Below are 21,517 nucleotides of genomic sequence, written 5' to 3'. Positions count from 1 at the left end.
AGCAATGGGTGCTGAGTGGCGCCAGGGGCCGGGACCCTGTTTGCCAACGGGGCAGCAGCCGGAACCCCAAAGCAGTGACGGGCTGAGCCGCTCAGCTCGCCACCGCGTACCGTCAAAAATCAGCGCATGTGCCACCTTTGGCACATGTGCCATAGGTTGCCGACCCCTGCTGTATACACTAGTAAGGAGATGAGCATATTACAGTTGTTGGAGGGCTCTATTTAGCAGTAACAGGGCTATAGGAAAGTCAGTTAACATTTTTTGTTTCTCTGATGCAAACTGGCCCACTCCCTTCCCCATACCAAACTTGTCACAAATAATTATCAACAACTTAATTTTCTGTTTTTGGCTAAGATATTGATTTAAAAAAAATATTGAAATTTAATTCAGGATTGTTAGCAAGCATTTTTGGCAAACAAAGTTGTTAAATGACACTTTAAATGGCAACACAGTACTGCTTTCATGCTTGACTCATCTCTCAGCCTGCTGGTCCAACAGCTGCAGTAGAGGAGGAGATAGGTGGAAAACTGCAGGACCCCAAAATCCACCTCTTGGGATGCAGAGTGGCAACAGCAGCAGCAAATCCTCAGGTCTGATCACATGCCGATGGGCACCGCCGCTACTGATCTCAGGGACGGGGCACCCATGGAGCCACAGCAGCTCATCCTGCCCTATGCCGCTCCCCCCGGATGAGATGAATCACTGCCAGCCCAGGGGAGAGATGCGCTCCCCTGCTAGGGTGATCAGATCCAGATGTCCTGGTTTTATAGGGCCAGTCCTGATATTTGAGGCTTTGTCTTATATAGGCACCAATTACCCCTGTCTAAGGTGACCAGACAGCAAGTGTGAAAAATCAGGACGGGGTGGTGGGGAATAGGAGCCTATATAAGAAAAAGACTGAAAATAGGATTGGCCCTATAAAAGTGGGACATCTGCTCACCCTACCCCAACCCCCTGTCTGATTTTTCATACATGCTATCTGGCTATCCCTAGCCCAGTCCTGTGCGACCATTCCAGTCCTGGCTGCCTGCCGAGGAAGTGACTTACTTTCACTTTCATTCCTCAGCAGGCAGCCAGCCAGCCTCCCCTCCCCAACAGCACATCACAAACTCAGCCCTGACGGAGGGGAGGGGGAAGAGAGGGGTGCTTCGTAGGGGGGAGGGAGAAATGGGGGGTGCTCTGTGGGGCAGAGGGGAGAAGAATGGACGTTATAGGGGAGAACAAAGGATACTGCCAGAGCCACAGAGGCTGCCTCACCTCACGCCAGGGGAAAGAGTCACACTCACAGGTGAGTTCCTTTCCCCACCCCTTCCCAGAGACAGCAGCAGCCAATCCCCTCCCTCAGACTGTGCTGCATTCAGCTCTCTCTAGGACCCAGCAGCCCTGCTCTTACGTGCTCCACTGCTTCCCGTCTGTCCAGACTCCCGGCAGAGTGGTGTGCCCAGGCAGAGCGGTGCCCTACGCGGCTGCCTATTCTGCCTATGGCTAAGGACGGCCCTGCTCATTCCCCCCCCCCCCCGTGCCTGGGTAGCCCTGACTCAGGGAGCCCTTCCTCCCACCGCCACAGTCCAGGCTCTTTTCCAGGGGACCCTACCTCCCTCTCTCTCTCCCCGGCTCCTTCACACACTCTGGGATCCCCTCTCACCGCTGCCGCAGCCCAGGCTCGGCTGTGTGAGGAGCCGGGGACGGAGAGGGAGCGAAGCCCGGGCTGTGGCGGCAGTGAGAGGGGCTCCCGGAATGTGTGAGAAGCCAGGGAGGAAGGGAGGAGGGGTCCTGCTGCCGCTGCCACTCCCAGCGGCACCGCGTTTCCGAGTGGGCTGTGCAGTGGGTGCGGATCCTGGCTCGGGCGAATGGCTGCGCCAGGGCCGGCTCCCAGCAATGAGGCCCCAAGCTAAAAAATTAAAATTAAAATAAAAAAAAAGGAGGGGACGGAGTGCCGTCCCTTAGAAGGTGCCACCCCAAGCACATACTTGGAGGGCTGGTGCCTAGAGCGGTCCCTGTTTCCCTGTAAATCTTTAATTGCTTTAGCAAAATTGCTTTGCCCAAAATAAACCCTAATCATCATGACATGTCTTTCCACCATGTTCTCCATGTTTTTTGTGTTGTTTTTTTACTATTCTTATGCAGGTAGCAGATTTCTCTTTCCCTCCCTCAGGCCTGGTCCACACTACGCTGTTAAACCAATTTTAACAGCGTTAAATCGATTTAATGCTGCACCCGTCCACACTACACTGCTCTTTATATCAATTTAAAGGGCTCTTTAAATCGATTTCTGTACTCCTACAAAACGAGAGGAGTAACGCTAAAATCGATATTACTATATTGATTTAGGGTTAGTGTGGACGCAAATCGACATTATTGGCCTCATTCTTTTACAGTAGCTACCCACAGTGCACCGCTCCAGAAATCGACGCTAGCCTCGGACCACGGACGCACACCACCGAATTAATGTGCCTAGTGTGGATGCGCACAATCCACTTTATAATATCTGTTTTATGAAATCAGTTTAAGCTAATTCGAATTTATCCTGTACTGTAGACGTAGCCTCAGTCAGTCTCCTTTTCTTACCAACTCGCACGTACCAGCTTACTTTCACCTCTGCTCAGGGGTGAGGTGCTGCCTGAAGATGACAGAGGGCAAAAGCCCAGCACGGGAGTGGGGGAGGGGGACAGAATAACTGAGACACCAGTGTTTGCAAAAAGTGGGGGGAAGAGGGGCTTTTTTATTTCCTCTTCCACAGGACAGTACCTCTCAGCATGGGCTTCCCAGGGCTGGGTTCTTAAAGGCACAGGTATCCCAACACATAGTCACTGCAGCTCCTATCTGGTTTAACCTCCTGAGGTGCTACAGGAGACTTGCTTGATTCAACTAAATGTTTTACATACACCCCCTCAGAAACAAAGAATCCCTTTATCGGTTTATATAAAGTCTCCAAGAAGTTCACAAATTTGTCTGATGTGCTGTTCAGATTCCCTGAATTGAGCTCCCTTCCTTGTAATCCATTTTAAATATACCTTGGCTCCTTTAAATTGATTACTTTTAAAATGTTATTTTCATTACTCTTAGCACTTCATCATTTACCTTTGTTATCATTGTGCAGATGCATGTCATTGTGCTATTTAATGTATATTTTAATAACAAATACTCATAAAAATATGTATAAGCTGCATAATAAATGATATGTAAATGACTTCACTCTATTAAGAGGTAATTGATACATTTGTACACCAGGCAGGGCTGTTTGGAAACTGAAGGCTTTATGCTTCCATCCCACACAGCTGCCAAGTTTTTTCTTTAGACAAACTTTGTTGCATAGAAAAGAAAGTTTGTGTAGCCAGTGAAGGCCAAAGTAGAGCCCACAGGCCAAAGGCAAACTATAGAGTTCTACAAGTGAGAGGTAGCAACATGGGACAGAGGCCCCCATTAGTTACAACTTGCTACTACTGGACCAGAAGATAAGAAAGGCAAGAGGTAGCAAATTAGGACAAGATTAAGCAAATAACCATATACAGTCACTCCTCACTTAAAGTTGTCCTGGTTAATGTTGTTTCATTGCTGATCAATTAGGGAACATGCTCGTTTAAAGTTGCACAATGCTCCCTTACAGGGCCGGTGTAACCATTTAGGCGGACTAGGCGGTTGCCTAGGGCGCCGAAATTTGAGGGCACCAAAAAGCGCCCTCAATTTTTTTTTAAATGGTTGAGCAGCCACTGTTGCTGGGACAGAAAGGGAGTCTGAGCTGCCGGCGGCAGCCCGCAGTCCAGGGGTTCCCCTGGGTCAGGGCGCCTCCGTGGCAGCCGGCAGTCCAGGGGGTCCCCTGGGTCAGGGCGCCTCTGCGGCAGCCAGCAGCCCAGGGTGTCCCCTGGGTCAGGGCACCTCCGCAGCAGCCTGCAGTCCAGGGGTGAGGTTCCCCTGGGTCAGGGCGCCTCCGTGGCAGCCCACATTCCAGGGGGTCCCCTGAGTCAGGGCGCTTCCATGGCAGCCGGCAGCTCGGGGTGTCCCCTGGGTCAGGGTGCCTCCGCGGCAGCCGGCAGTCCAGGGGGTCCCCTGGGTTAGGGCGCCTCTGCGGCAGCTGGCAGCCCAGGGTGTCCCCTGGGTCAGGGGGCCGCCACGGAAGCCGGCAGCCCAGGGAGTCCCCTGGGTCAGGGCGCCGCTACGGCAGCCGGCAGGCCAGGGGGTTCCCTGGGTCAGGGCGCCGCCACGGCAGCCTGCATTCCAGGGGGTCCCCTGGGTCAGGGCGCCTCCACGGCAGCCGGCAGCCCAGGGCGTCCCCTGGGTCAGGGCGCCTCCACGGCAGCCGGCAGTTCAGGGGGTCCCCTGGCTCAGGCGCCTCCGCTGCAGCCCGCAGTCCAGGGTGTCCCCTGGGTCAGGGTGCCTCCGCGGCAGCCAGCAGCCCAGGGGGTCCCCTGGGTCAGAGGGCCTTCGCGGCAGCCAGGGGGTCCCCTGGGTCAGGGTGCCTCCGCGGCAGCCCGCAGTCCAGGAGGTCCCCTGGATCAGGGCGCCGCCGCGGCAGCCCACAGTCCAGGGGGTCCCCTGGGTCAGGGCGCCGCCGCGGCAGCCCGCAGTCCAGGGGTTCCCCTGGGTCATCACGCCGCCGCGGCAGCCCGCAGTCCAGGGGTTCCCCTGGGTCAGGGCGCCGCCGCAGCAGCCGGCAGCCCAGGGTTTCAGAGGGGGCACAGGCAGCTCCCATGGAGCTTCCGCAGTCGTGCCTGTGGACGGTCGGCTGCTCGCACGGTTCTGGTGGACCTCCCACAGACACCACTGCCTACCTGCCCAATCAGGGCATAGAAGGGGGTGAGGGGAGGGTTGAAGTATGGCTGATAAGAAACCTTATCACTGTTTGGAATGTTCACTGTCCCCTTTAGAAATGCTAACAAGCTTAGTCAGCGAAGTTTTGATGTACTTGATACATGCTATTAGATCATCAATTAGGCATCAACGAGATAATTTAAGAGTAAAAGTCTTTTTGTTTGAAGTACCACTGAACACTAATCTGTCCATTGCCCTCTCCCTCCTGTGTTACTGCTTGAAGCAGAATCCTGAGTAACAGTAATGGGGATGCTGGTAAAACCTTTAAAAATATTTCCCCTTTATAATGCCACATTTTTAATACAATTTTAAAATTAGATCCCATAATTTCAAGGCATCGATTTCCCCGTGTGGACAATTAAATTGCAATTGTTGGCATGAACATCATTTTAAAGCTGGGTTTTGAAAATCTAATTTAACTTCAAAAATTAATGACCAAAAGATGGGCACGTGAAGTAAGGTAAAAGTAATTAACAGAGGGTCTAGCATTCACTCCCAACACCGCAAAAGAGCTGAGAGATTTCCAAAGAACTCCAACACCACTACAGTGTATCATTCAAACGTGAGAACATAGTTACTACAGATAATAAATAATAAGTTAACTGGGTTGGAAATAGATCTTTGTGGAAGGGAAAGCAGGAAATTTGTCTTTTTGAGTACAGAATTATTTTGCTTCTGGATCCATTAAAATAATAACCGATTTTTTGGGGGAGGGGATGTGGGGAAGAAACTCTTTTCTCTACGAGGTTTGTTTATAGGCAGCTGAAAAGAAAAGTTAACCGGCTTTGCACAGAACTGAAACCTAAAGATCTCTCCTCCCTCCTTCTCTACTCTGACCCCTCTGGGCTATTCCAAGTTAATTATCATCTAATTGCCCAGCAAAGAAAGAGATAGTGGCAGTGTCACGGAGTGTGGGGGAGTCCGGCCCTGCACCCCTCTTCCTGGGACCCACAGTGACTCTCAGCCAGCCAGTAAAACAGAAGGTTTATTGGACAACAGGAACACAGGTTACAGCAGAGCTTGCAGGCACAGTCAGGACCCCTCCACCGAGTCCTTCTGGGCTTTCAGGGTGCTTGGATCCTAGCTAGGATACCCTGAATTCCACCCACACAGCCCCAAGCCCAAACTCCCACTGCTTCCCTCCTGCCACTCCCTTCCTTTGTCCCCCTTCCCGGGCAAAGGTGTTTGACCTTTCCCCTCCCTTACCTAGCTCAGGTTACAGGCCCTGGCATCGTCCATCCCCTAAAGTCCTCCCCTGCTCTCCCACTCCCCACACAGACAGTCCCTACTGCATCACATCTCTCCCCCCTTCGAGACTGAACTGAGCGGGGTCACTCTGCCCAGTGACCTGGGGAAGTTCAGGGCCCCCTCTCCGGGACAACGCATCCGCTGTCAGGTTGGCACTTCCTTTCACATGGACCACGTCCATGTCATAGTCCTGCAGGAGCAGGCTCCACCTCAGGAGCTTGGCGTTGGCTCCTTTCATCTGGTGCAGCCAGGTCAGGGGAGAGTGGTCGGTGTACACGGTGAAGTGTCGCCCAAAGAGATATGGCTCTAGTTTCTTAAGGGCCCACACTATGGCCAGGCATTCCTTCTCGATGGCTGCGTAGCTTTGTTCCCGGGGTAGCAGCTTCTTACTCAGGTACACGATGGGGTGTCTCTCCCCCTTTTCATCCTCCTGCATTAACACTGCCCCCAGTCCCGTGTCTGAGGCATCAGTGAACACCATAAAGGGTTTGTCAAAATTTGGGTTTGCCAGAACTGGGCCACTAACCAGAGCCTCCTTCAGCGCCCGGAAAGCCTCCTGGCACTGCTCAGTCCAGATCACCTTGTCTGGCTTCCCCTTTTTGCATAGTTCAGTGATGGGGCCGGCTATGGCACTAAAGTGGGGCACGAACCTTCGATAGTACCCCGCCATCCCAATAAAGGCCTGGACCTGCTTTTTGGTTTGGGGAGCAGGCCAGTCTCTGATCACCTCCACCTTGGCTGGTTCCGGCTTCAGGCAGCCGCTCCCCACCCGATGGCCCAGGTAAGATACTTCAGCCATCCCCACCTTGCACTTCTCAGCCTTTACTGTTAACCCAGCCTTTCGGAGTCGGTCTAGGACTTGTTTAACCTGGGACATGTGGTCCTCCCAGGTCTGGCTGAAGACGCAGATGTCGTCAATATACGCCACGGCAAAACTCTCCATCCCCCTCAGTAGCTGATCCACCAGGCGCTGGAAGGTGGCTGGCGCTCCCTTGAGACCGAAGGGCAGGGTCAGAAACTCATAGAGTCCCAGAGGGGTGATAAAGGCCGATTTCAGCCTGGCATCTGCGTCCAGCGGCACTTGCCAGTAGCCTTTGGTAAGATCCATAGTGGTGAGGTACCGAGCACCTCCTAGCTTGTCTAGGAGCTCGTCAGGCCTGGGCATAGGGTAGGCATCAGATACGGTGATGGCATTGAGCTTTCGATAGTCCACACAGAACCGGATTGACCCATCCTTCTTGGGGACTAGCACCACTGGCGAGGCCCAAGGGCTGGAAGACGGCTGGATCACCCCCAAAGCCAGCATGTCCCTGACCTCTCTTTCAAGATCCTGGGCAGTTTTACCAGTGACCCGAAAAGGGGAGCATCTTATAGGGGGATGTGACCCAGTCTCCACCCGGTGGACAGTCAAATTAGTGCGTCCAGGCTGGTTGGAAAACAGCTGTCGGTACAGATGCAGCACCCCTCTGATCTCAGCGTGCTGGCCCAGGGTCAGTTGCTCAGAGAGGGGAATCGCCTCCAGGGGGGAACCAGCTTTTGTCCCAGGGAATAGATCCACTAAGGGGTCATCTCCCTGCCCCTCCCAATGTCCACACACGGCCAACACCACATTCCCCCTGTCATAGTATGGTTTCATCATGTTCACATGGTACACCCGACGGTGATGTGCCCGGTTTGACAGCTCCACCACATAGTTTACCTCATTCAGTTGCTTGATAACCTTGAAGGGCCCTTCCCAGGCGGCCTGGAGTTTGTTTCTCCTCACGGGGATAAGAACCATCACCTGATCCCCGGTGGCGAAGGTACGGGCTCGTGCTGTGCGGTCATACCAGACCTTCTGCCTCCTCTGGGCTCGGGCCAGATTCTCCCTGGCCAGGCCCATGAGCTCGGCCAGTCTTTCCCGGAAGGTCAGGACATACTCCACCACTGACTCTCCCTTGGGAGCGGCCTTCCCCTCCCATTCGTCCCTCATCAGGTCTAGGGGCCCCCTCACCCGCCTTCCATACAAGAGTTCGAAAGGTGAAAACCCGGTAGATTCCTGGGGTACCTCCCTGTACGCAAACAGCAGGTGAGGTAAGTACTTGTCCCAATCTTGCGGATGCTGGTTCATAAATGTTTTTAGCATCATCTTCAGCGTCCCGTTGAACCTTTCTACCAGCCCGTTGGACTGGGGGTGATACACTGAGGCCCAGTTGTGCTGGACCCCACATTTCTGCCATAAGGACCGGAGCAGGGCCGACATGAAGTTGGACCCCTGGTCCGTTAAGACCTCCTTGGGGAACCCCACCCGGCTGAAAATTGTCAGCAGCGCATCTGCCACTGTGTCTGCTTCGATAGAGGACAAGGCCACCGCCTCGGGGTAGCGAGTGGCAAAATCCACCACCACCAGGATGTATTTCTTCCCTGACCGGGTCGTCTTGCTGAGAGGTCCCACTATGTCCATGGCCACCTTCTGGAAAGGTTCTTCTATGATGGGTAAAGGCCTCAAAGCCGCTTTCCCCTTGTCCCGGGCCTTCCCCACCCTCTGGCAGGGGTCACAGGATTGGCAGTACTGTCGGACATGGGTAAAGACCCCAGGCCAGTAAAAGTTCTGTAGCAGACTCTGCCTGGTGCGCCGGATTCCCTGGTGCCCTGCGAGAGGGATGTCATGGGCCAGGTACAACAGCTTGTGACGGAACTTCTGGGGAACCACCAGCTGCCTCCTGATCCCCCATGACTCTACTTCCCCTGGGGGAGCCCATTCTCGGTACAGGAACCCCTTCTCCCACAGGAACCTCTCCTTGCAACCTCTCCTCATGGTCTGTACCGCACTAAGGTCAGCCCGATCCCTGTGCTTCCGCAAGGAGGGATCTTTCTGCAACTCGGCCTGGAACTCAGCAGCTGGGACAGGAATGGGGACCGGCTCTCTCTTGCTGGCTGGGTCTGAGGCCGCAGCCTCTCTGCACCGTGCCCCTGGGCGTTCCCCGCTCCCTGAGTTAGGGTCCTGCACCTCAGGTCGAGTACCTTCCCCGTTGTCGGGGAGCAGTGCCATTTGCCGACTCTGACTACGAGTCACGACCAGGGCACTCTGGGTGTTACTAGGCCAGTCCTCAAGGTCCCCTCCCATTAACACGTCAGTGGGCAAATATTGGTGTACCCCCACATCCTTGGGGCCCTCCTTGGCCCCCCATTTCAGGTGTACCCTTGCCACGGGTACCTTGAATGGGGTCCCGCCCACGCCCATCAGGGTCAGGTAAGTGTCGGGCACCATCCGATCTGAGGCCACCACCTCGGGCCGGGCCAGCATCACCTCTGCGCCCGTGTCCCAGTACCCAGTGACCTTCCTCCCATCCACTTCCAGGGAAACAATGCACTCTTTCCGGAGGGCAGCCCCGCGCCCACCCGGTAAACCAAAAACCCGGAACCGGGAGCATCCACAGGTGGTATGTTGCCAACCCCCCTTTCCTGGGAATGTAGCCCCTCCTCCGATTGGGTTTTTACCCAGTCCACCCTCTGCGGGTTGGGTCTGCTTGGTCTGTCCCTGAGCTTGGGGCACTGGGCCCGTATGTGACCTCGTTGGCCACAGCGATAGCAGCCCATATCTCGTGGGTCCCCTTGAGTGGGTCGGAGGGACCTGCCGCTGGATGTTCCCCTTTTGGGGGGGTTCTCCATAGGCCCCCTTTGGGAGGTCCCATGATGACTCTCTCTCTGCGTTGAGGCAGGCCTGCTCCTTCGAGACTCCTTCCTGCCATCCCCTGCCCGACTGTCCACAAATTGGTCGGCCAGCTGGCCTGCATGCTGCGGGTTCTCCGGCTTCTGGTCCATCAACCACAGCCTCAGGTCGGACGGGCACTGCTCGTACAGGTGCTCCAGTATGAATAGGTCAAGCAGGTCCTCTTTAGTTTGGGCCCCGGCTGTCCACTTGCGGGCATACCCCTGCGCCCGGTTGACCAGTTGTAGGTATGTGACCTCACGGGTTTTACGCTGGCTCCGGAACTTTTTCCGGTACATCTCAGGAGTCAGCCCAAACTCGCGGAGCAGGGCCTGTTTGAACAGTTCGTAGTCCCCTGCCTCCGCCCCTTTCAGTCGGCTGTACACCTCCACGGCTGTGGAGTCCAGTAAGGGGGTGAGAACTGCGATCCTGTCTGCAGGGTCAACCCTGTGCAGCTCGCAGGCATTCTCAAAGGCCGTCAGGAAGGTATCTATGTCCTCCCCCTCCTTACACCGGGGCAGCAAGTGCTTATCAAAGCTCTTTGTAGGCTTGGGTCCCCCCTCACTCACCGCAGCCGGGGCCTCACTTCTCCTCAGCCGGGCCAGGTCCAGCTCATGTTTACGCTGTTTCTCCTTCTCCTCCCACTCACGCTGGCTCTGGTTCTCCTCATGTTCACGCTGTTTCACCTTCTCCTCCAGCTCTCGCCTCTTTAACTCGAGCTCCTCCCGTCTCAGCTCCCTTTCATATTCCAGCCGCATCCGCTCCATGGATGCCGAGCGTTGCCGGGAGGATCCCCTGCTGGGGGGTGGGCTTCGCCGTGAGGCTCCCCTGCTGGCCGGGGGTGTCACGGTGCCCTCGGTATACACTGGGCTCCTCCCCGCCCTTCCTCTACGCCTAGGGGGGGGTCTCGGGAAGCCCTCGTCTGCCGGCTGACCACTCCCAGCAGGGACAGTCACTGGTGCCTGCGCTGCATCTGCTCGGCTGCTTCCCTCAGAGACAGGGCTCCGTTCATTCATGCAGTCTCCCTGCTCCAGCTGGGCAATCAGCTGGTCCTTGCTGAGCCTCCCTGGGTGCAGCCCCCTCTGCTTACACAGCTCCACCAGGTCGCACTTGCGCTGCTTGGCATACATCTTCCTGCTGGCCACTCACAGGCCGGGGTGCTCGCCGCTCCCCACGGTTTCCAGGGGGACCCCTAGTGCACCAGCCCTTCGTGAGGTCACCACCTCTCTGCCAGGGTCGAGCTGCAGACTCCTCCGCCCCTGGGACCACTCGCTGCAATCCCCCGGGGGACCCTGTTACTGCAAAGTCCTTCTCACTGGGCACACACTCCCAGGGGTTAACCACCCCTTTGTTTTACTGCTCCCCAGTCACTTACTGCAGGAAGCGCCGTCCACGGGGTGCAGTATATCCCACCGCTGCCACCAGTTGTCACGGAGTGTGGGGGAGTCCGGCCCTGCACCCCTCTTCCTGGGACCCACAGTGACTCTCAGCCAGCCAGTAAAACAGAAGGTTTATTGGACAACAGGAACACAGGTTACAGCAGAGCTTGCAGGCACAGTCAGGACCCCTCCACCGAGTCCTTCTGGGCTTTCAGGGTGCTTGGATCCTAGCTAGGATACCCTGAATTCCACCCACACAGCCCCAAGCCCAAACTCAAACTGCTTCCCTCCTGCCACTCCCTTCCTTTGTCCCCCTTCCCGGGCAAAGGTGTTTGACCTTTCCCCTCCCTTACCTAGCTCAGGTTACAGGCCCTGGCATCGTCCATCCCCTAAAGTCCTCCCCTGCTCTCCCACTCCCCACACAGACAGTTCCTACTGCATCACAGGCAGCAATTAGACATAGCCCCCACCAGTTCAGGAGTCATTAACACAGTACAAAGATATGCTGCATGCTTTCCGTGCACCCAGGTCTAATGAGGGACTGGGGGCAAGAGGAGCAGGGTGGGGTGAGCCCCTAGGGAGTGAGCCGCAGAGAGCCAGTGCCCAGGAGGCTGAGAGGGCAAGGGGCTGCAGGGGCATCCCCACTGCTATTTAAAATGCAGATCCCGCAGCGGTACCTCTCCATGGGACAGAGCCGGTTCCTCACAGAAGCTTCTGTCCAACAGCTCTTCCTTCTGCAGCTGCTCTTTGTGCTCCAGCTCCATCCATGGCAGCTGAACCCCCTGTCCTGACTGCAGCCAACCCCTCATCCCCTGCCCTGCCTCCAGTCAGCCCCACACCCCTCCCTCTGCCTCCAGCCAGCCCCTCACCCCCTGCCCTACCCGCAGCCACCCCTGCTGCACCCCCTGCCCTGCCCACAGCCAGCCTCACACCCCCTGCCCTGTCTCTAGCCAGCCCCACACCCCTGTATCCAGCCAGCCCCTCACCCCCTGCCTGCAGCCATCCCCACACCCCCTGCCCTGCCTGCAGCCAGCCCCACACCTCCTGCCCTGCCCACAGCCAGCCCCACACCTCCTGTCTCCATCCAGCCCCTGCTGCAGCCCCTGCCCTGCCTGCAGCCAGCCCCACACCCTCTGCCCTGCACGCAGCCAGTCCCACACCTCCTGTCTCCATCCAGCCCCTGCTGCAGCCCCTGCCCTGCACGCAGCCAGTCCCACGCCCCATCTCCAGCCAACCCCGCACCCCATCTCCAACCAGCTTCGCATCCCCTGCCCTGCCCAGAGCCAGCCAGCCCCCCATCCTGTCAGGTTATTCAATTATTTTCATTAAATATGTAGGTTAAACAATGAAATTAATAATTTTTCAAGCCGAATATGTATTAATTCTAATGAACAATGCCACATTATGCAGTATTCATTTTTGAAAGTTTATAATAAGCAGTGCTCTGGGGGGAGGGGTGGGGGCAGAGGGCGCAAGGTGGAAGTTTCGCCTAGGGCGCAAAATATCCTTGCACCGGCCCTGCTCCCTTATAACATCTTTTAGCAGCCGCCTGCTTTGTCCACTGTTTGCAGAAAGATAAGTCCACTGCAGCTAGCTGGTGGGGGCTTGGGACCAGGGTGGACTGGCAGCCCTACTATTAGCTCCCCACTCGCCTAAGTTCCCTGTTTGGCAACCGCCCAGCAGGCTATCAATTGCCAACAGTTCAACTGTCCCACCCCCCACTGCCCCGTGCTGCTCCTGCCCTCTGCCTTGGAGCTGCTCACGGGAGCCTCCTGCTTGCTGTGTGGGGTGAGGGGGGGAAAGAGGGGAGCAAATGTCAGGGTGTTCCCCTCCCCGCTGCTCCTGTCACCCACTTATCCTATCTCCATGTGGAGGGGGCACACAACTGGGCTCAGGACTGAGGGAGCTTGCAAGCACCAGGTGCTGTCTCAACTTCCTGATTTACTTAAAAAGGCAGTGTACTTAGAGTGGAGTCAGCCTATTTAAAGGGGCAATGCACATCGCTCTCTCATACACAGGGTGTGTGTCTCCGTCTGCCATGCTGTCTCCCCTCCCTCCATTCGTGCTGCCTTGTAGAGTATGAGGCTACATTAACAACAATGTGTTAACCCTTGAGGGCTCAGCTGAGTGCTAGTTCATCATTCAACAGTAAGGCAATCCCTAGGAAATATCCCACCCACCCTCTTCCACCCTCTGACTCCATCACCTCAACCAAGCTTCACACTCATCATTGCTGTGTATAGTAGTAAATTGTTTGTTTAAAACTTATACTGTATATACATATATATAATATAGTCTTTGGTGAAAAAAATTTCCCTGGAACCTAACCCCCTCATTTACATTAATTCTTATGGGGAAATTGGATTTGCTTAACATTGTTTTGCTTAAAGTCGCATTTTTCAGGAACATAACTACAACATTAAGCGAGGAGTTACTGTATATCAGTAACTGCTCTTGGTAGCAAATTATGTAAGGTAGCAGTTTTCATACTACTGGAGCCTGCAGGTGAGGGGAGAGACATGGGGTAAAAGGCTGGGGCTGGGCAGGAAAGTGACTCTGCACCAATGGCCCCTCCTTTGGCTCTGGCTCTGCTCCCAGGAGGGCAGGGGTCTGCGAGTTCCTGAGCTGCTGCCCTCCCTGACCCCCGCAGGCTCTGGTCCCCTGAGCGCCTGCAGGAACTGAGCCAGCTCCAGGAGAGCAAGCAGGGACAGGTGGGTAAGAACTGCATGGACTTTTCAAGCTGAAAAAAAAGGGATATTTGGGAGGCAGGGGGACAACTAGGGGCTGTGGGAAAGCAGAGCAGTGGTACTGTTATTAATAGTCTGAGACCCAATGTCTGGAGCCCCTGTGCCATGCTGTGGGAGAAGCACTAATGGAAACTCGATTGATTGGCTGGCTGGAAGCAGTGTAGTCCCATGGGTGTAAATGCTGTGACATAGCAATGGAATGAGTTTTCTGAGACCAGGGTTGCCCAGAGGATTCAGGGGCCCTGGGGGGTTTATTGTTTTCACACAGACACAGACAGACAGACAGACACACACACACTAAGGAATTAAAACAAGCATTTAAACTGAAAGTGTGGTTGAATTATTATGCAAAACAAATGTAGTCAGACCCTATCTAAGTCTCTCTCCGGTATTATCAGAGTTGCTTATTTTCATTACTGTCATGAAAAGGTAAGGGCTAATTTTACTCTCAGTCCTGATCTGTGAAGGGCATTCACTTCTCCCTTTTTTTTAACGAACAGGGACACAAGGTGGAGGAAAGACAGCAAAGAAAAGGTGGGTGAAATCCAGCTTGTGTTGATGTTTTTGGAATACTGCACCCAGAGACACCATGTGTGTATGTGGGGAGGGGGGGAAGTGAGGTCACGTGCTCTCCAGATTTGCTGCCTAGCTTGTACTGAGCACACACACATGGACTGAGCATGCTGAAGCTGGCTGCCCTTACTCTGCCCTGACCAGCCCTCACCCCCACTATCAGCAGGCACGGGTTATCTCTGGCTGAACAGAGGGAATGCTTTGGCAGGGGCTGGCAAATCAACTGTGACACCTGCTGCTTGGACCTTGGTTCAAGCTCAGGGACGTCATCTAGTTGTATCCTTTCTCCTTAGACAAAGCAGGCTTGCATGGAAGCATTATAGGCTATTTCAGGATTCGATGCTAAGCCAAGGGAATGAGAGGTAGGATAGGAGGAGGGGACAGTAAACAAAACAATGGGGAATGAAAAACAATATAGGATCTTATGTGCCTCTGTCTTGCAGATCATTAGACATTAGCACTGGTCCAGGGATTGGATGCTATGATGAAGTGATGACTTTCAGCACTCACAGGTGTTTCCCTGGTGTTATGTGTTATCTGGACTGGTGATCTGCTAGGTCACTCCAATCCTTGACTCTGGGAACCAGCCTTATCCTGCTCTGCTGTGAGAACCCCGACTCCTAGACACAACCCTAGGAACCTCTGTCTTGCAGTATCCAGTTATGCTCACTGGATGCTTCAAGCTTATATGAGTTCGGCAATTAAACAAAGAAATTGATATGTACCAGGCTTGTTATCCCAAGGGGTCTCTGACATGCTTCAAACCAAACACAGTGCTTCAGGTAGAATAAACAAACACATTTATTAACTACAAAGATAGATTTTAAGTGATTATAAGTCAAAGCACAACAAATCTGATTTGGTCAAATTAAATGAAAGTAAAACGCATTCTAAGCTGATCTTAACACTTTCAGTACCCTTACAAACTTAGATGCTTTTCACCACAGGCTGGGTGATTGCCCTTCAGCCTGGCTCTCCCCTTTGATCAGTACTTCAGTCGCTTTGTGATGATGTCTGTAGATGTAGGTGGAAGAGAGAGGAAGAGCATGGCAAACATCTCTCCCTTTTATCATGTTCTTTCTTCCCTCTTGGCTTTTTCCCCCCTTCAGAGTCATGTGAGCATTACCTCATCATAGTCCTAAAGTGGCCAGAGGAAGTGGGGTGACTCATAGATCCTTTGTTGCTGCCTAGACCAGTGTCCTCTGTTCCTGTGAGGCTGGGCTGGGTTTGTCTCATACATGCCCTGGTGAGGTGTGAACTGCCCCTCTGCTCTTGGAGAGTTTTTGCCTGGGCTTGTTTTAAGTCATGAGGACACATTTTCAGCCTCATAACTATATACATGAAATGACAACCTATAACATAATATTACTATAACAAAAAATACCGTAACAACAATGGTCAGAGCATCATGAGTCTTCCGAAGACATCCAACATGACAAACTTTGCATTGGATACCACACCATCATATTATAAGGATGAACATGGGGGCATAGGGTGTTCTCCCAAGGTACAGAGCGTCACACCCAGTCCCACCCCAGAGCCCGCACCCCCAGCCCAGAGTCCTGACCCCCTCCCACACCACAACCCCCATCCCTGAGCCCCCCACAAACTCAGAGTCCCTCCTGCACCCCAAAGTCCTCATCCCCAGCTCCACACTGCAGCCATCACCCATGCACCCCAACCCTCTGCCCCATCCCTGAGCCCCTCCCACACCCCAAACCCCACATCCCCAGCTCTGGTGGGTCATAGGCATCAACAGTTTTCTTCAACTGGGTTGCCAGAAAAAAAGGTTTGAAAATCACTGCCCTATCCTGACCAAACCTCTGTGTGTGTCAATCCAAAAGGCACACTAGGGTGCAGGAGCAGCTGCATCAGGGCAGAAAGGGGGTCCCTCATGAGTCTGAGGTGGGGTGCCATGCAATACATAGGTTGACCAATGTGAGGGATATTACAGGAAGACTGGAGTCTGGACACAGAGTGGGGATGAAGGCCAGGACATAGGAAGAGAAACCAGGGGACAGATGAGGTGGTGTTCCAGATGCAGTATGGGACAAATGGGGAGCACTAGGACCACGGGGGCAGCTGGGTGGTGGGCTAGGAAAACAGGATAAAGGTACAGATCACAGGGTAGATGGGGTGGGTGGATAAGACACTAGGTAGATGGAGCAGGACTTTAAGCAGGGATCCAATGGCAGGGAGCATGACCCCAGGAATATGGTGGGGGTAGGACACAGTGGGGCAAGACCCTGCAGGGCAGGAGGACTAGTAAAAGGGACTGTGGCAGGGGGTTAGGACACAGGGAGTGTAATGTCTAAATCAGTTTCCTGCCAGGATTAACTAGCATGTGTAGTGACCTGAGGATGCTCAGTAGCATCTTCTGAAGCTGCTGCCTCAGTGCCCTTGCCTACCATCAGACTCTGCTACCTGTTGAAAACAGAAGGAAAAAAGGGGGCACGGGGGCAAATTAGATGGAAGAGAGGGACAGAATTTGTACAGGGACCAAACTGTTTCCAGAGCAGGGTAAAGGTGATGAAGGGAGAGGAAGGAGCTACCTCCATGTGCACTTGCTTATAGCTATCCCCCCATTTTCTTCCATGAGTAGCTCATTCTGATGCATGGCATGGTCCTCTGTCAGAATATGCTACCATCTCTTTTTACTTTAGGGGAACATTCCATCCCTCTGAATGAGACACTCATAGAAAAAGCTGGGGGTAGTTAATTAGGATAGGGAAGCAAGACCTGATATGGATAGTCAGAAACCACCACTAGTAGTTAAATCTAATGGCTAAATCTGACAGGAGGCTGTTTTTCACACCATCCCTTGTGAGGCACTATGAAAACGTGCAGGGCTGAGGAACCAAGGTTGGAGGGGCACCTGCCCACAGCAAATGATGCCCTTGTTTGGAAGAAGAAAAAGTAAACTTGTAAAGATTGAAGGACAGTGATGAAATGTATGATGATAAAAATATTTACCATAGGGAAAAGGCTATGAAATAGGGATAGAAGAATTAGTTAAAGAAATTTGGTTTACTTTTTTTAATTGAAAAGGTGTGAAAAGTACATAATATTGGAAGTCCAAAATTGTATTAATTGTCACAGGAACATAAGACCATTTAAAATATATAGAATCTTGGGGAGAGGTAACAGTCAATCGGTGGTTGCAGTTTCAGCTTGCAAAGTTATCCAGAAAAAAATGTAAATGTGTCCTTAACTGTATTCACTGCAAATATTCTTGTTGCTACCAAATATCTAGGTAGCCAAATACGCATAACTAGTGTTACCGACTTTTGCCATTTTACCATGAGGATGACAGGTATTTGATGTTTTTATTCTGAAAGCAAAAGCTTCTGGAATCAAAAGATTGCATGAGAATCACAGCTTCCATTAAGTATAATAATAATAAATTTTTTTGAACTTATCCTTTTGGGAGAAAAAAGTGAATATATGAATCTAGTGTACCCTAAAGGCTCAGAAACAAAAATGCAAATAAAAAGAAACCCAGACATCTTTGGTTTGAACCCATTATGCTTTGGTGCGTGAGGTGCTATGTGAATTGTTGGCTTATCAAGACTGTATATCTATGTTTAGCCAAAATTACAGTAGAAATTTGCCTTTGAGAGGGATTCCACACAAGAGAGTGTTACTAGGTTGACCCAAGTTGATGGCCAATGTTCAAGGCACTGCACACTGTTCCAGTTGGGAGTAGAATTTGAGGATGAGTCTGGTATCTTTCATACAATCTTGTTTATTTACCAAGTATGTAGGAAAGGCTGTTTCCACTTTAATAAGGAGGGAGCAAAGCACCCTACCTTTTGCTCACAGCTCCAAATTCCCTCAGCCAACTTGTTCAGCAGGTGTGTGACTCTCTCTCTCTCTCAGCCTTGGTATTTTGCTATTGTGTCTTTGTTATCATGTCTCACATTTAACCTGAATGAAGGGCAGCTGCTCCATTCATCATTTCAAGGGGTTGTGAGGCAACCAGTAACAAGAGAACAGGGCTGCCCTCAGTGGGGAAGTCAGTAAATCATGAATGAGGTAGCACAATGCCATCCCTGTGCAGTCTTAACCAAAGGAACTGATGGTGAGCTAAGAACAGGGGTTCTCAAACTGGGGTCAGGACCCCTCAGGGGTTCACAAGGTTATTACATGGAGGGTCGTGAGCTATCGGCCTCCACCCCAAACCCTGCTTTGACTCCAGCATTTATAATGGTGTTAAATTAAAAACACTATTTAATATATTTTTAAGGGGGCGTCACACTCAGAGGCTTGCTATGTGAAAAGGGTCACCAGTACAAAAGTGTGAGAACCACTGGCTAAGAACAAGAGTCATATGAACATTTAAAATAAATAATGAAAAGCAGTGAAACTGCATTAACCTGTGGATTACAGGAAAGGAAGTAAAATGCAACACGGAGTCCTGTTACACCTTATCGACCAGCTGTCAGCAACCTCTGGCACGTGACTCGCCAGGATAAGCATCCTGGCAGGCTGGGCCAGTTTGTTTACCTGCTGCATCAGCAGGTTCAGATGATTGCGGCTCCCACTGGCCATGGTTTGCCATCCTAGGCCAATGGGGGCAGCGGGAAGCTGTGGCCTGCACATCCCTTGCCCGCGCTGCTTCCTGATGCCCCCATTGGCCTGGGATGGTGAACCACGGCCAAAGGGAGCTGTGATCGGCCAAACCTGCTGATGTGGCAGGTAAACAAACTGGCCCAGCCCGCCAGCATGCTTACCCTGGTGAGCCGAGTGCCAGAGGTTGCCGACCCCTGTTATAGACTAACAAATGTATTGGAGCATAAGCTTTTGTGGGTGAATATGTGTCTGAGGAAGTCGGTATTCCCCCACAAAAGCTTATGCTCCAATACATTTGTTAGTCTGTAAGGTGGCACTGGACTCAGGGCCGGTGCAACCATTTAGGCGAACTAGGCGGTTGCCTAGGGCGCCAAGATTTGAGGGCTCCAAAAAGCGGCGCCCTCAAAAAAATTTTAAATGGTTGCAGCCACTGCTGCTGGAGAGGCAGTCTGAGCTGCCTGCAGCGGGCAGCCCAGGGCGTCCCCGGGGTCAGCGCGCAGCCGCTGCAGCCCGGCAGCCCAGGGCGCCCCCGGGATCAGCGTGCCGCCGCTGCAGCCCGGGATGCCCCCAGGATCAGTGCGCCGCCGCGGCAGCCCGGCAGCCCGGGGTGCCCCCCGGGTGAGGATGCAGCCGCGGCAGCCCGGGGCGCCTCCGGGGTCAGGGTGGCAGCCCGGCAGTCCAGGGCGCCCCTGGGGTCAGCGTGCCACCGCGGCAGCCCGGCAGCCCGGGGCGCCCCCCAGGTCAGGACGCAGCCGCGGCAGCCCAGGGCGCCCCCGGGGTCAGGGTGGCAGCCCGGCAGCCCAGGGCGCTCCCGGGATCAGTGCGCCACCACAGCAGCCCGGGGCGCCCCCGGGGTCAGGACGCAGCCGCGGCAGCCCAGGGCGCCCCCGGGGTCAGGTTGGCAGTCCGGCAGCCCAGGGCGCCCCCGGGGTCAGCGCGCCGCCGTGGCAGCCCGGCAGCCCGGGGCGCCCCCTGGGTCAGGACGCAGCCGCGGCAGCCCAGGGCGCCCCCGGGGTCAGGACACAGCCGCGGCAGCCCAGGGCGCCCCCGGGGTCAGGGTGGCAGCCCGGCAGCCCAGGGCGCCCCCGGAGTCAGCATGCCGCCACGGCAGCCCGGCAGCCCAGGGCGCCCCCCGAGTCAGGACGCAGCCGCAGCAGCCTGGGGCGCCCCCGGGATCAGGACGCAGCCGCAGCAGCCGAGGGCGCCCCCGGGGTCAGGGTGGCAGCCTGGCAGCCCAGGGTGCCCCCGGGGTCAGGGTGGCAGCCCGGCAGCCCGGGACGCCCCCAGGATCAGTGCGCCGCTGCGGCAGCCCGGGGCGCCCCCGGGGTCAGGACGCAGCCGCGGCAGCCCAGGGCGCCCCCAGGGTCAGGGTGGCAGTCCGGCTGCCCAGGGTGCCCCCCGGATCAGGGAGCCGCTGCGCGGCAGCCCGGCAGCCCGGGGCACCCCCGGGGTCAGGACGCAGCCACGGCAGCCCAGGGTGCCCCCGGGGTCAGGGTGGCAGCCCGGCAGCCCAGGGCGCCCCCGGGGTCAGGGAGCCACTGGCAGCCCAGCAGCCCAGTGCGCCCCCCGGGTCAGGGAGCCGCTGCGGCAGCCCGGCAGCCCAGGGCACCCCTGGGGCCAGGTTTGAGCTGACGGTGGCTGCGCTGACCCAGGGGAATCCCTGAGCTGCAGGCAGAGGCTCAGAATCCCTCTCCCTCGCAGAGCAGGGGCTCCAGCCTATGCAATTTTTCTCGTTGCCCGGCGGGGGCGCCGGCGGCTGGACAGAGCTGCGCAGCTCTGCTTAGGGCACGTGGCAGGGGCCCTGCGACAGGGGTGTAACACCAGGGCTTCGCTTCTGGAGGAAAGCCGCGGCTGCCCCCGGCTCAGCCTCCACGTAAGCCCAAGCGAGGGGCACGGAGAAGAAAAAAGCCTCAGCAGTGGTCTAGTGGAACTGAGGAAGAAAGAGGACCCTAGCGCTCATGCATTGGGCAAGGTAAGCAAGTGCCTCCCCATGGGTCAGCCTCAGGTGCCTGTGCTCCTGCCCCCTTTGTCCTTAGCTGGTCCCTGCTCCTGCTCCCCTTGTGCCTGGACAGCTGGAGAGAACAGCAGCCTGCAGAGCTGAGCTGCCCCAGTGCCCCCAGGCACCCCCCTGACCCCATCCCCCCCACAGCCCTGACCCCCAGCTCTGAGCCTAGTCCTTCTGAGCTGGAAACCCCCTGACCCCATCCTCCCAACAGCCCTGACCCCCAGCTCTGAGTCCAGCCCCTCTGAGCTGGCATTTGGGGGGCGGGGGGGCGCAAGATGGAATTTTCGCCTAGGGCGCAAAATATCCTTGCACCGGCCCTGACTGGACTCTGTTGCTTTTCACAGATCCAGACTAATACCGCTATCCCTCTGATACAGGAAAGGGAGTGCAATTCAGGCAATCAGGACAGTACTTGCTCCTTGCCCTGACTTTTCCTAATCTGACCATCTCCTTCTCTTGCCTCTACCAGTTCTCTCCTTTGGACACATTTTTT

General features: G+C 54.7%; 1 protein-coding gene across 2 annotated transcripts in view; it reads left to right on the top strand.

The window, feature by feature from the left end:
• The window catches only part of LOC127032450 (zinc finger protein 501-like), a 36,729-nt gene that overhangs the window by 2,657 nt on the left and 12,555 nt on the right, over positions 1-21,517 (top strand). Inside the window, exons 1-2 of one of the 2 annotated variants that reach the window (XM_050919728.1) lie at positions 13,779-13,838; positions 14,375-14,408. The gene's annotated coding sequence lies outside the window, so the exon portion shown is untranslated. Of the gene's footprint in view, positions 1-13,778; positions 13,839-14,374; positions 14,409-21,517 lie in introns of those variants that run through there. The other variant, XM_050919727.1, reaches the window with a different exon arrangement.

This window comes from Gopherus flavomarginatus, chromosome 12, assembly GCF_025201925.1.
Source record: "Gopherus flavomarginatus isolate rGopFla2 chromosome 12, rGopFla2.mat.asm, whole genome shotgun sequence".
Classification (NCBI taxonomy): Eukaryota; Metazoa; Chordata; order Testudines; family Testudinidae; genus Gopherus; species Gopherus flavomarginatus.
The sequence above is the reverse complement of the archived record's forward strand: the minus strand, read 5'-3'. Positions and strand labels throughout refer to the sequence as shown.